The 15,777-nt window shown below is 33.8% G+C and overlaps 1 long non-coding RNA gene across 1 annotated transcript in view; it reads left to right on the plus strand.

The window, feature by feature from the left end:
* Nucleotides 1-14,164, plus strand: part of LOC150097364 (uncharacterized) — a 60,219-nt gene extending 46,055 nt beyond the window's left edge. Inside the window, exons 3-4 of the long non-coding RNA XR_016549688.1 lie at nt 1,143-1,215; nt 13,428-14,164. This is a non-coding gene — a long non-coding RNA (uncharacterized LOC150097364). The remainder of the gene's footprint in view (nt 1-1,142; nt 1,216-13,427) is intronic.
* The last annotated feature ends 1,613 nt before the right edge of the window (nt 14,165-15,777 follow it).

Raw genomic sequence — 15,777 nt, forward strand, 5'->3', positions numbered from 1 at the left:
ACAGAAACAATTTCATTCGTGTCATTAAACTTTTTTTATATTATTATTATCGAAATTTCAATTCATAATTTTTGTTTCTACAACACGCATATTGAATTCGTATGACTATAACGCAAATGTTGAAAAAAGTACATGTTTATAATTATTTGTGTTTAATGAAATATTATTGTAACTTCTCCCAAACTGCCTTTGTCTGAGAAGTGGATACGCTGGTGTTAATAAAATTTTAAAAAGGATACGAATTATGAAAATTTGGGAAATACTGCTTTAGAATATTTATTTACGTTTAGAATGTACAATATTGTATAAAACGCATTTCTGAACAAATCCGGTAATGTTTTTTTCGCTTTATTTTGACTACAAAACTACCAGAAATGTAACAAAATATGCCTGAATTTATACAAGGTCTTGGTGAAATCTAACTGAAAATCAAACACACAAAAGAAAGTTTCGACACTGCACGTTCTAATGATGTCTCGAGAGTTTATCGCCACCTATCGTTTTTTAATCTCTCATTAAGTCTAGAATATTCTTCTACCACGAACATGCAGTATAATTTCCTAAGATATGGTTCTTTGACATTAAGAAAAATAAATAAATGAATAAAACCGCTTTTAAGCATTTTATTCGAATATATTAAAACGCCTACACTATTTTGTGAGAATAGGTACCTACCTGAAGGGAAAGAAAATAACTGTTATTTACTTGTTAAGATATTAGTTAATATTTACTAAATCAAGCTAAACTTTTCATAAACTATGTAGGTTTGTGTTATTAAGTTTATATGACGTTATTTTGAAGGAGCTTTGTAAACATTAATGTATGTTTATTTCAAGAGGATGGAAAATCTATATTTCTAATTAAGAAAGGAAGGAATGAAAAAAGTATATATATATATATATATATAAATAATTTCTCATTAAATTTTTTTTGCATGAATGCATTAACCAATTATAAGTCTCTCTCTCTCTCTCTCTCTCTCTCTCTCTCTCTCTATGTATATTTAATAGTTCAAATCGATTTCCCTCTTATGTTTATACTCTTTCTTTATTATAGTAAAGCATCGAAAAATTATCAAATGTACACTTTTAATTTTATTTTTTGGCACATTAACTGAAAAAAGTTCATTGTTACTATTCTAGAATTGGTTAAGGACGAGATAAACACGCAAAACTTCACAGGACCTGACTGTCATTCTGGTGGAGGAAGAGCAAGGTAAGTGTCTGTTAATCAACAAGGACCTGTTCTGGACAGTGAAATCTGTGCATTCAATAGCGTATTGAGGTTTCTGTATCAGTGGCGTAGCTAGGGGGGGGGGGGGATGCGAAGGGAGCACTTTGAACCTTTTTGAACTTTTGCAATTAATTCTAAAATTCAGTCTCCAGAACTCAGTTCCAACTATTGTAATACTACTGCGAATTTTCCTAACAATTGCTGTAAGTGTTGCTAGTTGAGAGGAGTTTTTCTAAATAAAATTTGATTAAGACTTACCTACATTACTATGAAATAGACTTCATCAATGTCATCGACTATTTTGCTAACAGAAAAGCAAGAAATATAACATTTTAGAATGTTGAAATTAAAGTTTTACTTCAAAAATAAACATAGTGTTTTAATTTATTTCCCTATACGTCGTTTTGACTTTTTGTAGTATTTTGGTGTGTATTGAGAGGGGCGACAAACTCAGGGACCGCCTCGGGCGGCAACAGCTCTAGCTAAGCCACTGTTCTGTATTAACCAAATATGCAAAGAGAAAGGAAACCTCGAAACCAGATATTCGTTATTGTATTCTGTATGGTGCAGAAATGCAAAAATCAATAGCATTATATAGATAAAGGATATAGATATACGTTTTATAGATTTCTTTCTAAAAGTATTTTACAAACAATAGTACACATTTATTGTTTAAAATAGAAAAAAGTTAAAAATCTTTGTATTTTGAACGACACCACTCGAAAAACTCTTGGAGGATATATTTGGTTCGCGCCCATGGTGATCGTGTTCCTCCCCTTGAGGGCTGCACTGGATATTATTTATTCCTAGGAAAGGAATGGCCGTGGCTTAAAACGAAAAACAGTTTTCATTTAGGTGATTTCAACAAACATTCTGGGGCAATTGTTCTAGGTCCCATGTCTCGATACTAACTTAATAGTCGGTATCGAGAGAGCAATTGCAGGTTGAAGGATGGTGATAATGGACTGATTTCGCCCTACAGTAGAATACAGTTAATGAATAAAGCAATCTACTCAGCACCGTATATCCTAAAGCATACCGTGTAACATTTTTTTTCATAATTGCGTGACCCAACTGACCTGCAGAAAATAAAATTTAGCAACCTCTGATAATTAAAAAGTGCATTTGAATTGACACCGAAAAAAGAAATTGTGGTTTATTCATTCAGTCCTACATCTAGGAGGTCATGTACAAGAAAATTGGGAGGGGAGATATACGAAATGCAGAGTAATTATATGCAAAGGAAATGCATACAATTACTCTACACTATTACTATTACTACGAAGGGGGGGGGGTCTGAAAGTTCTGATAAACATCACAGAAATTAATTAATTTTATGCCTTCTTATATAACCTAAAAGAAAAGATATTTTCTGAAAAGACATTTTTATATGAAAAAACATTTTTGTTTTAGGCGTTTATAAGAATTTTCCAGATCGCCCTCGTATATATGAAATTATACGAGGGCGTATATATAAATATAGATGTAAAACACACAACTCATAAGCAGGATGGTGGTGATGGTGATCTCGGTCGGTGAAGAAATGAAAAATCTTGCATTGTATAGGTAAGGAATTAATGGAATTTTTGGCATTTTCGCCCTGAAAACCTAACCTAACCTAAACTGCCCAAAATATTTGTTTCAATTATGGTTTTCAGTGGTTGCTAAATCCACTGTCTTGCTCTATTATAATCTTGTACAACCAGCTTCTTAATATACGAGTCAAACTGATATGAGGAATTCCTAAAATGTTTACCAAGAAACAATTACATCAGGAAAATGCAACATGTATAATTTGAAACAGGAACTCAAAAATTTTTAGTATTATGCAGGTGTGCAAGAATTTGTTTCCTGCAGTTACCGCTAGAGTGAACGATGTATTGCGCTTTCGGTTTAGTGCAGAGAAAGACACCGAGTAGACACAAGTGCACTTTTGTGTGTGTGTCATTGGGTTTCATTCTACAAATTGTCGTCTTTGTTCAAACAGTATTTAGAAAGAAGTATGAATCCTCCAACTGCAAATTCCATTCGTAAGTGATATCATAAATTTCATAAGACCGGTTGTATCTGTAAAGAGAAGAGTACCGACACCACTTATAAGAGAAAGCAGTCTTGTTCGACAGTCGTTTATACGAATCTCGTGGAAGCCGACACGCATGTATATCCATGAGGAGAACGTATCGCAGCAAACAGCGTAGAGAATTCTTCAAAAACGTCTCGCACTCCGTTCGTACACTTACTGCAGGCCATTACACCGAACGACACGTGAGCCGTTACACGTTTTTCACAATCATGATGACCCTCATCACCAGGACGTGATATTCCTCTCGACGGGGTGCTTTTGTGATGAAGCTACATTTCACAGGAAAAGCGAACAGGCATAACATTCATATATTCGGAAGGGATAAAGAAGCCGTGCAAAGAAGAGTAACAAAGAACATATCGGAACTGTGGAGTGCAAATTATAAGGACAGATTGAGAGTATGTGGACTATAAACACTCGTAAACAGGACAAAGAGAGGGAGTGATGGATAGAAAGTTTAAAAACTTCTGAAGGAGTGTTATAGGTTATCGATTGATGAAAATATTCATTATATGGAAGGTGGGGAGAAGACATGGAGACATCCATAGAAGTTTTTGCGTGTCGTTAAGAAAGGGGTGAGAGCTAGATTTTTTTTTTTTTTTTTGAAGTGATGCGCGCATCTAGTGTGAACGAGTTTAAGAGCAGATATGATTGCTGGTGTGGGTGATGTGTGACCTCCCTAGATGAGTCCTTGACTTTCTGGAAGTCTCTATTAATAATAATACGGTGTTCTAAAAAATCCAATACAATTTTTTTGAAAAAAATTCATATCTAATTGATCGGAAGTGAGTACTGCAACATCCTGCCGCAGTTCCTTGAGAAAACTCAATGCTACTTTCAGCAAGACGGAACACCCTCCTCACATCCATTATGTTGTGATGACCGTTTTGCCTGGCATGGATTCGGCGAGTGGGACATACAGCCTGGACTGCACGGTCACTGGATTTACTCTCCCTTGATTTTGTTTTCTCCTCTGGATACTATACTGTACATATCCATCTAGACCCCGCGATAGCTCAGTCGGTATAGATGAAGTCCTTTGGTCGGAAAGACCTGGGTTCGATTCCCGTCAGTGACGTAAGGAACCTTTATCTGGTCTCTTTCGACGTATTAGCTGGTCTCATACGGAGATAGGAGGGTTTTTTCACTAGGAAACTCGGGTTTTTGGTCACCCAGAACAAGCAACCCTTCTCCGTGAACACACGCGGATTGCAGTCATAAATATTGCCCTTAGGGGGATGCAGCAAAGATTGACCAACCGGTTGCATTAAAATTCGTCGTAAGTCACTCATTAGGGAACTCTACCCATTCCAATGGGATGGACGAGATGAATCAATCAATCAGATACCCATCTATAGCTCTGCATATGATTCTTCAGGTCATCGACACAAAGTGGATGACCTGAAGAATCGCATACACAGAACTATTGATGACTGAGCGCCACTTGTCTATTTGGCAGAAAATGCAAATTGTATTGTTTCGTTGCAGGGCAACGTATGGAGAGCACACTGAAAACTTTCATAAGTATTATGAAGGATGTGCTTATTACTTTTTTTCCTCCATAAATGTTTCTGAGCCTCCGTAGTTAATCTGGTTTAGACCAGACCTTTGAATAGAAAACCCCGGGTTCTAATCCCGTCAATGAAGTGAGGAACCTTTATCAGATGTTTTCAATGATATGGTGAGTTAGCCGGTTTCATACGGAGGAAGACGGCTTTTTTCTCCTGGAAACTCGTTTTTTTTTCCCGTCCCTCAAAATAAGCAAACCAACCAGAAGAACATATGCAATAGCAATATACTGACAGAAGGCATTTGGGGAATAAGGATTAACCAACATATTCCATCAGATTTGGTTTCAAATACCTGCAAGGAGAAGTGTGAGTCTACACTTAAGCGTAGATCAGGAAGGAAATGTTTCGAATTGATCACATAGTTTTGATTCACCCTGTATTATATAATAAAAGTAACAAAATGTCTGACTGGTTGGCAGAGTAGTTGGCATGCTTGCTATTCTTCAACTAGCCTACCGGGTCAAATCCCGAGGTGGTCATGGATGTTTGTGATTGTCTTTAGGTGGGAAATGAATTTTTATAGTCCGGTGTGAGACCACCGTCCTACTTATGGAAATGCTGAAGAGGTTGGAAAAAATATTATGTTTGGTCTCTAGAACAAGGTTTCTGAATTAAACAATAATAATTATTAAAATAAATCAAATAAAATATACGTTTACAATCTTTCGTGGGTCGGGAATCACATAAAGAAAAAAAATGAAAATATTAAAAGTATAAACTTCAGAAGACGTTTATGATCAAATACAATACGTGGGCTTCTAGGATAAAATGAAATACATGCTTGCACGTTTTTATAACTTATGTGAACATCAGCCATTTTTATAACCTTCGAGAGCTGTGCAATACCATTAGAATGGGTCTACCATATTTTTGAAAACTGCATTTGAAATGGTATGGGTTAATACAATGACACAGGCTAGCATGTATGACGCAGTTCTGTGACATGGAACAGCATCATAGGCGCTAGCCTGTTCCTATGATGCTGTTCTATGACATGGTTCGGGATAGAGATAAATCCTACTAAATAAATAGTCCAGAGATGCTGCAAATTAAAAATTATCCAATTAAGTTGAACAGCCAGAAACTATACAAAGTTTGGTGACTATAACTTATTATTATTGTTGTTATACGGGCACCTCCATGGAATCCGAAGACTCATAGTGGGAAACAAAACTATTCGCACATAATCGCACTTTTCTTGAACTCATTGACAGACAAAACACTCACAACTGACTCTGGCAACTCATTCCACTTCCTTCGACACTCTCCAAGCAAAAAATCTATTCCTCTTCCTTGTTAATCGCTTATTCGACGTAAATAAACAGCAGCCGAGCGGTTGTTTATGTTTCACAAAATAAGATTAGATGAAGACATCTACAGAAAATTAGACCTCAATAACAATTACAATTGCCATAAACTGAAAACCCTATGATAAGAAATACTTCCTAAAAGTTTAGTTCAAAAACTCGGACTTTACAACGTTATCTAGGTGCTTCTTTTCAGTATTTATTGACATTCTTTCCATAAATGGGAAGTCAAAATATAGAAAGATCTGCCGGTCTATTATTATCTTAAAGAAAATTATTTAAAACAACAACAACAACAACAAAAATAGTGAAGGCTATTTTTGTTGTTGTTGTTGTTGTTGTTGTTAAAAGCTAACCCAAGCTTCGAAGTAGGTGGGATTAACTTGCCTCACTCATCTGCAAGTAATCCTTATAAGCAAATGCAGAAATTTGTATGTATAATCACTCTTTCTCAAACTTTGAAAAAAAAAATTATACAAAAAATTCTGTAAAATCTTCATTGTTAATATTAGAAGAACATGTGTTGTAAATACATAATATAAAGGCAAAAAAAGTATTCTTAAAAATTTTATTTGAAATCCAATGTAGAAAATGCAGCACTTAGTGCTGAACTCTGTAAAATTATAAGGTGCAATGTCACTCAAGATGCTAATTGCATGTATAAATATTTTTTTTAGCAATCAATAAATTATAAATTATATTCTACACGCAAGTATCTATTATGCACAATTGTGTTCATGTAATGAATTATAAATATCATATATAAATAATAAAGTTGGATTGATTGAAAAAAAAATTTTTTTTTTTAATTTAAACAGTTTTAATCTGATTGTAACTGTTAATATTTGGTCCTTTTACACTATACAAGTACGCAGGTGTATATAACCTCCCATGTCCTGTGGACTGAATTATATAGGCCAAACATCATGAAGCCTAGCAATCCAAAAAAAAAAAAAAAGAACATATAGGGGATGACAACAACAGAACAGATACCTCAGGATTAGCCCATCATTTCTCGATTTCGAACCACTCCATCGATCGGGACAACAGCTCCATGCCGTACATTGAAGATTTCAGATGTAGAAACTTTAAAGAAGGTGCAGTGGTACTCCGGACAGGAGACAATCTCAACAGAAATCAAGGCATGATACTAAAAGACATTTGGAAAAGCTTAATAAATTCACTATGTTTAGCAGAACTCAACTTCTCGAAAAACTATAAAACGCGATCAAGAAACAATGACTAAGACTCCACGCTCCATGCTCTTGATGTTACACGTCATTTCAATTTTAATTTAACTTAAATTGAAATAAATTAAATTATTTTAATTTTTAGCATTTAACGTTAGTGTATCCATTTCTTGTCCTGAAGTAGCCAGACAGACTTAAGCTGGTGAAACTTGTCGACGATTGTATATATTTATAAAGAACTATGGTCTACTAATAAATCCAAAAAGAAATTTCTCATACTTAGTTTTAATCTTATTGATATCTCTATCTATATTATCCACAAAAAAGTGTTACGAATTGAAATGACATCAAGCATACAACTTTTACTCCAATTACCAATGTAATTTATTTATTTATCTAGGTGGATTATATTTGACTTATAATATACAAATCAACATTTTAAATAATATAACATTTTCCAAAAATTATAAAAAAAAACAACATAGAATGTATTTTTAAACGTTCAGTACCATAATAATACATCTGCATAAGGTATGATGCAACATTGCAACTACGCCGATAATCAAAGCACTCTTTGAGCGCCGAGGTGTCTAATTCTGTGTAAACACATTTTGTAAGGGATAAAAATTTATTTAGTTTTTAATTAAAATTTTTCTAAATATTTCTTAATAAGAAATATTAAGAAATTTATTTTATATGTTTTTAAATTCAGATAGTCTGCCTAAAGTTTTCCTAATAAAATTGTTCAATGAAGCGTCACCAGGCGAGATCGTTCAATTTCCATGGAAATATTTTGCTTGTTCGCAATGTATTGCATGATCGTTTGGCAGTTGCAACAAAACAGTTTCGGCAGTTTCACTTGCTTAGTAATATTCTGGCTTCCCTTACAGTGAGTGGGTTCCACGTTTTCTAAAACATTTTATAAGGTCAGTAGTGTAAATGAAGCATAACATTGCAGCATTTTCTACCCTATTGTGATCCAAGAATTTTTTATTATTTTTGTCGCTGTATTTTTAAAAATTATTCTGCAAATTTATTTATTTTCTAGTCAAACTTAAACCTCCGATGAGAATCATTCTAAAATGAATTAATTTTACCAGGCGTCGATAATGATGTAACTTTAGATATTAGATTCTGAAAGTTATTTTTTCCCCAACATACCATTCTGGTATGTTGGGGAAAAACACTTATTCCTCAACATACCATTCAATGGCAAATTTCAGTATTAAAGAGTTAACTGGATTCCGCTTCAGTGTACCGATTTAGCAAGTTTCTAGGCCAACTACACCAATTTAGAGCAAATTAGCAGTCATTAACAGGATGGTTTTATGCTTTACCTCTTTGGGCAAGCTGTACTAATCTCACTAAGCATATTACAGTATTGGTTATTTATGACTAGAGATTAGTGCATTACACGAAATCATCTTGTTTTTGTTGGTTTGTTTTAACTGTTCTTTGTTTACACAAAGAACAATTAAAAGAAATCGAAGCATGTGTGCGCGTGTTTCCTCTTTTTAAGTAAAAATAGACTAAATACTGCATTTATTTGTAGGAACAGTGTTCTTACAAATACATACAGTATTGTGTCTATTTTTGTGTTTACTATTTTCGAGTATTTCAGAGCAGTTCAGTATATAGTGTAGCAGCAGTTAGTTAAATCAAACCACCCACGAAAGGTTACAAACCTACAGTATATTAATACCGTGCGAGGGCTAAGATTTTTTACCCCTATTTTCATTATTATTATTATTATTATTATTATTATTATTATTATTATTATTATTTTATTTCATTTCATTTCAATTTTTTTTTTTTTGTAATTTTTACATACAGTCCGGAAGCCCTGCTCTAGAGATCAAAATTGAATTTTCCAAGCTCCTTCAGCCTCCATTAATGGATAGTGGTCTCACACCGGGAGATGAAATTCATCTCCCACCTTTAGGTCTAATGTTGCTACTACTAGATTTATCCATCTGTCCCTACCATAAATTTCATCTGAAGTAAAGTGCTCATCTAGTTGTCTTAAGTCTTTCCTTACCACATCCATCTTCCTGGAGATTTTGCCGTAGTTTTTTTTTTTTTTTTGTCATTTCTATTGATAAACAGAAATGACACATTTGATCAATTGATCATCTGCCCTTCAAATATGGCAAACCATTCAGTTCTCTTCCTCTTCTTATAATAAAAGGGATCGTTGAAACCAGTTTCGTCGTTTGTCATGTCCTCGTTTGTACAGTCCAGAGTTCCGTTATCCTTCATTTGTTGATTGACCACAACAGTAGGCTAAAGGCTAATATGGCATTTGCTCTTTGGATTTTCATGATACATTGTATTTTTGGACCCGTAAGATCACTTATCGGCATTCCCAATGCTCTCCGATATATCTTGATCGATATCGTTGTAACTGCCAATGTTAACTGTTTCTTTTGCAGTTCTTAACGGGCCCCTAAAACACCTTGACTGTCCAGGGTATCCTTGGATTTCGTAACCATAATTCCTGGATAAGGTGTTCAGCCCTATGCCTATAACTGTGTATATAAATTGCGTGTGTTCTACTGGTCGGTTTGCCAGTATGCCGGATGAAAAACCCGAGTTTTCGGGGGGGGGGGGGGTGAGGAGAAACCTTTCTATCTCCATATGAGACCAGCTAACTCAACTTCGGTTGAAAAGCCCTGATAAAATAAAGGCTCTTCGCATTCTGGAATAGATTCGAAACTAGGTCTTTCCACCAAAGGGCATTGTCTAAACAACTACGGTGGCTCCATAATCTTGACTCCAACGAATTTAAAATACATATATCCACTTGCTCAAAAATACAATTATTTAAGGCTAAGGTGGATCAGGAGAGTCTTCGAAATGCATATATCTAAATTGGAACAGTGCATCGTCTTCAAGAACGATATAATCCCAATGTTAGCTCATTTAATCCTAATTTTAACCTAATTCCCATCAGAATTGGACCTTCCTGGTTCACCTTTACCATACATTAGCATAGTATTGCAATTTCGAAGATCTATACCATCAATATATCTCGTTGTGTTTTCAGATCAATCCCTTCATTGAAATTAAAAGCTGAGATTTGGGGAGGAAAAAATTATAAGAAAAACACGAAGTTAAGTTTTAGAATAATTGGATCTATAGTATTAATGTCAGGCATCCTATAAAGTGAGGTGAGTCTCATATTGAGGGGATGAAATTCATTTACTACTAACGACATTTTCAGACATCTATGGCACAATGGGATTAGTTCTTCGAATTGTGCTACGGAGGCGCAATTCGAAGACCGATTGGATATTGTCTTTCTATTGGAAAAGACTTGAGTTTGATTCTCGTCTTGACGATAGGAATCTTTATATGGGCTTTTTCAGCTGAAGGTTAGTTAGCCAATCTCATACGGAGGCAGCAGGGTTTTCCCGGAAACTCTGTTTTTCATCCAGCGGCCAGAGAATACACAATTTGCAGACAACATGCTGTTGGTGTGACAGTGAGTGGCATTATGAGTGAATGATGAACAGTGGCGTTGTGTTGGAGGATTGAGTGGTGTGACTGGTGGGTTGTTGGAAGTGGTGTGTGCCCTCCCGTGATGAGTCCTTAGACTCTTTGGAATTGGAGTCCAAGGACTTGGAATAATAACTCATGGCCTTATAGTCGGATAGTGGAGATCTTATCAGTTCAGCCAACCAAATCAGCTAGTAGAAGTAAAAGTCTTAAGCTCCTGCCTAAGTTCGGGTACTTTGTCTTAATAGTTTTTAAGACCGAAAGCCTTTTCGTCACACATGGTAATAAAATCCAAGGCGTTTTCATAAACCATGTGACATGGGATGAAACCATTCAACCAAGAGGCGACGCTGAGCAAATCGGTGTAATATCAAAAAAAAAAAAAAAAAAAAAGTATGATCTCAAAATCAGAAAGTCATTTAACTCAACAAGTTAGTTTGTCAAAAATGCGAATTAGTAAAGAGATTTTGATTTTTGTGCTCTTCATGCAGTCGATGTATTAAAAAGATTTCGCTATCATTATGTATTTTCGGCTATTCCTGGGGACTGCAAGAGAATTAGAGACATTAATTGGATTATAGACCATTCTTCTTCATAAAACGAATCATCTTTGAATTAAGTTTAGTTGACATATTCTTATATTATATAATATGCAATATAAGATTATGCCAGCCTCCCCCCCCCCAAAAAAAAGAAGTAAAGAAAATCCGTTACAGCTGCGAGGAAGAAGAGCTTGAATGAATATGAACTCTAACACACGCTCAGTCGAATGAAGACCAGTAGAACAAGGTCATTTTCAGTGATTGTAAAATTGGTGTTATTATTTTCAATTTCTGTGGCGCTGCTGCACAAAAATCATCAGCTGACTTAAAAAAATAATGAAGTTCTCAGGCTTTAGAAGTCATCTTATTTCGGCACTTTTTTTTGAAATAGTATTAAATATTTTTGAAGGATATTTGCATAATATAATCAAGTTATTATTATTATTATTATTATTATTATTATTATTATTATTATGTACGTTTCACAATTTTGTGAGCACGTGAAGTCCATCTAGTTATTTTAGGACTCTGGCCGAAAGAATTTTATTTCAATACAATTTTATTTGGAATCCTTACAAAGGAATTTAATGCTTATGTCATTTTAATATTTATTTCAACCGGGCTATTTACACAAACACAAAGGGGCAAGATGTGTTGAAATTATATACTGAATCTATTTCGTTCGAGGTGGAATTTAATAAAATTTCGAATTTAAGATAAACACCAAAGGTGAAAATATGGTTCAATTTTGGTTTCAATCTATGCATTTTTCTGCGCAAAATTATTCGAATTCATATTAATAATTCCGCACAGGCTAAATGAAATTTAATTAATTTGGTAGCTAGGACCTCTATTAAATTTTGTCGAATAGTTTCAATTCGTTTATTGTGATGAAATTAGGCTAGAATACATAGTTAAAAACGGTGAATTTCGGATTTTACAAAATTATCACCACTAAATAAAGTGAAGAATTTTTTGAGTAATGCAACCTTTTATCACAGACAAAAAAAAAAAAAAAAAAAAAAAAAGAAGAAGAAAAGAAAAGAAAAAGAAAATTCTAACCTTGATCGATATTCTATATAGAACAATTGTAAGTTGCGTCGACCGCCCTATAAATGTGGCGGAATGTATGCGGTAATTGAAGTAGTTTTCATTAAACTTATGGCTCATTCGAACTTTTGGAAAAGTTATAATTTCGTTTTTAATATAATATATATATATTTTTTAATTCTTCTCTTTATTTTGAACCATTTTATAAAAAAATCATGATTAGTACTTTTTCCAAACGAAACCCGTTATTATTATTATTATTATTATTATTATTATTATTATTATTATTATTATTATTATTATCGTATCGACATCTCCAAGGAATCAAGGACTCATCAAGAAAAGGGCCCTTCGTAGGTCATGATGCAAAGCTCCTATCATATCTCTTCTTGAAAACAATCGATGAAGACGTACTTACACGCTAGGAAATCACGCAGATAAGGATTACAAATGATATAATAATACATGTGGGCAACAGATGCTTCACTCAAATATGCGTGCGAACTTGAACTATGAAAATATCATTTGAATTAAACTGCGGTCGAAGTCTGCAAGCATGTCTTCTTTATGTGCATTTATCTCACTTCAACAGAACCTGAACGTGCAAATGTATATTTGAATCAGCATGCTGACAAGCTGTAGGCATCAACAAAACTGCTGCATGAATGGGGTGACATTCCATCAATATACAGAAACACACACACACACACACACACACACACACACACACACACACACACACACACACACACACACACACACACACACACACACACACACACACACACACACACACACACACACAAAGGAAATCTTCAATATTGTAATTTTGTAACATCTAGTTTCTTTATTTAAAACAAAATTTAAACACTTTAAACAAAGCGTATGATTCTTCGTATTCTATTAAGTTCCAATTTTCTAAAATCACACCAATTTTTTCTTTTCAATTTTAGGAAAAGGAAAATTATGTCAACAGCCATCTAAAAAGTGGAGAGAACAAACTGAGGGTATCGGAATTAGTGGATCACCAGTTGTAGGAAAATGATGACTACAAGAACAATCGACGCAAGTGAATTGCTATCAAGACGCATAAATAATGCGGAAAATTGATGTCAACAGGCATCTAAAAAGTGGAGAGAACAAACTGAGGATATCGGCAACTGAGGGTCACCAGTTGTCTAACAGCCCTATTTGAGTAGTCAAGTTCTAACTGCTATTAGAAAATTAAAATTTGTACAACACATCAGGAAAAAAAAAAATAAGTAATCATTTTCTTCGCCTGAGTTAAATATACGAATGAATGAAAAATGCGTGTCGGACAATAAAACAAAAGTACCTATCTCAATAGCATTCCTTATATTTTTTTTGATAACTAATTCTTTATCGCCACAATTGAACCTCTAGCAATTTCTGACTTATACGTAATGTATTGTATACAGTTTATTTATTGTAAGTAGTAACTAATTTTATATTTTTTCTAATCGGTTTGCTTAATTTCTTCTGCAAATGACACTCTTCAACCCAAAATTGCGTTTTGTATTTTTCCTCCGAATGTCAAGTTTAAATAAAAAAATTTTAAATTTTGATTTAAACTTGACAATTTGCAGAAGAAATCAAAATTTTTAAATTTTGATTTAAATTTTTTTAAAATCAAAATTTAAAATTGAAGTAAAATTTAAATCATTTTTTAAATTCTGATTTAAATTTCATTTTAAATATCCGGAATTTTTTTTTAGGATCATCATCTAAGAAAGGTAAATCTAAATTATAATAATAATGTGGATGGAGTAAAGATATCTTAATTATTTTTTTAAATTCACTTCTGGCCTCCAATAAGCAGGACAAGTGGTCTCACACAGAGCAATAAAATTCATCTACTACCTAAAAACTTTCACAAACATCCATCTAAGGGATAGATTCGCTACGTTGTGGTTGGAGAACCGGTTACAGATCATGAATCCAAAACTGTGTTAAAATTCATCTATATAGAGCTCAATCATTATCTGTGTATTGTGTAATATAGAGGGAAAAACTAATCCAATATTTGCTATACATTTTATGAAATATACATAAAAGCTGTATATAGGATGAAATTATGATGAAATAATAAACAATTTAACTACATTTGTTGATAAATTGCATATCTTTTATTTAAGTAACTTAATGGGTGCACCTTTTTGACAACTCGTATAGCAGAGTATATAAGTTCTTTTCGCTATAACCTCGCTATAACTGATGAGACCTCAATAAGGGTCGAAACCGGCCTGGGTGGTGAGTGACCTTCCACCATAATGTATAACATCATATATCTCCTAGGAGATGCGTTTTACATTATGGATAATACTAAGAATAGTGATCAGAACTTTATCCACCTTTGCAATGAGTTGCCCTAATGTTGGACTATGTGCTTTAGCTTACGCTACAATCCGCCGAAATTTTTATAGTTTACTATATTCGGCATGAAACTCTTTGATTCCGATCTTTGAGTTTCTTATTCGGCTTTGAAATAATGTGGGATTTAATATCCCCTTAATTTAAATAATGTTACATCGCCGAAGTGAAGCCTATTGGCTCTTATTTAAGTTGCATATCAAACGTTTTCTACTGCGACAACTATCATATAATGTTCGACAATAAACTATCAATGATTTTAATGCACAGCACATGAAAACGAGGAAAGGTGATGGTGGTTTAAAAATGTCTTAATTGAGTTCAATAGCAAACTTCTGTTAATTGTGCGAGTTGGTGTGTTTAGATTGCTTTTATTGAGGTGTGCTGTTTCGCTGGAATTCAGGAATACTTGTAGAAATGCGAAAAAGTTTTCGAAATTATTAAGATGCTGATATTGATGGAAATACAGGGAGAAATTTAGGATTAAGAGATTCGTGTAGTCAGCTTGAGGGGTTAGGATTGCAATACATTATTATATATCACGATTAAGTACTACCACTTGACTTATTGAACATTACTGACCTGAAAAAAATCGGTATACGATGAGGGGATAACTCCCCCATCGTGTAACGGAATATAATTTTCAATAAGCGAAATTAGTATTGTTTATTTATAAGTATTTAAAAATATTTTTATTATGAAAATATAACTCATTAACTTTACAAAAAAAAAAAAAAAAAAAAAAAGGACTACCGTTTTATTGGTTTTCGTATTTTTTATAAAGTTAAGAAATTTATTGTTGGAATTCTACACTTTTTTAGGACATTCTAAATACATTTCTAGGCGACGCAGAGGTATTTATCCATAACTCTACCGAAACTAGTCTTCTTACCATACCTGTGTACATAATAT

Source organism: Typopeltis vanoorti, chromosome 17 (assembly GCF_054136105.1).
Source record: "Typopeltis vanoorti isolate ZY-2024b chromosome 17, IOZ_Tvanoo_1.0, whole genome shotgun sequence".
In the NCBI taxonomy this organism is placed as follows: Eukaryota; Metazoa; Arthropoda; class Arachnida; order Uropygi; family Thelyphonidae; genus Typopeltis; species Typopeltis vanoorti.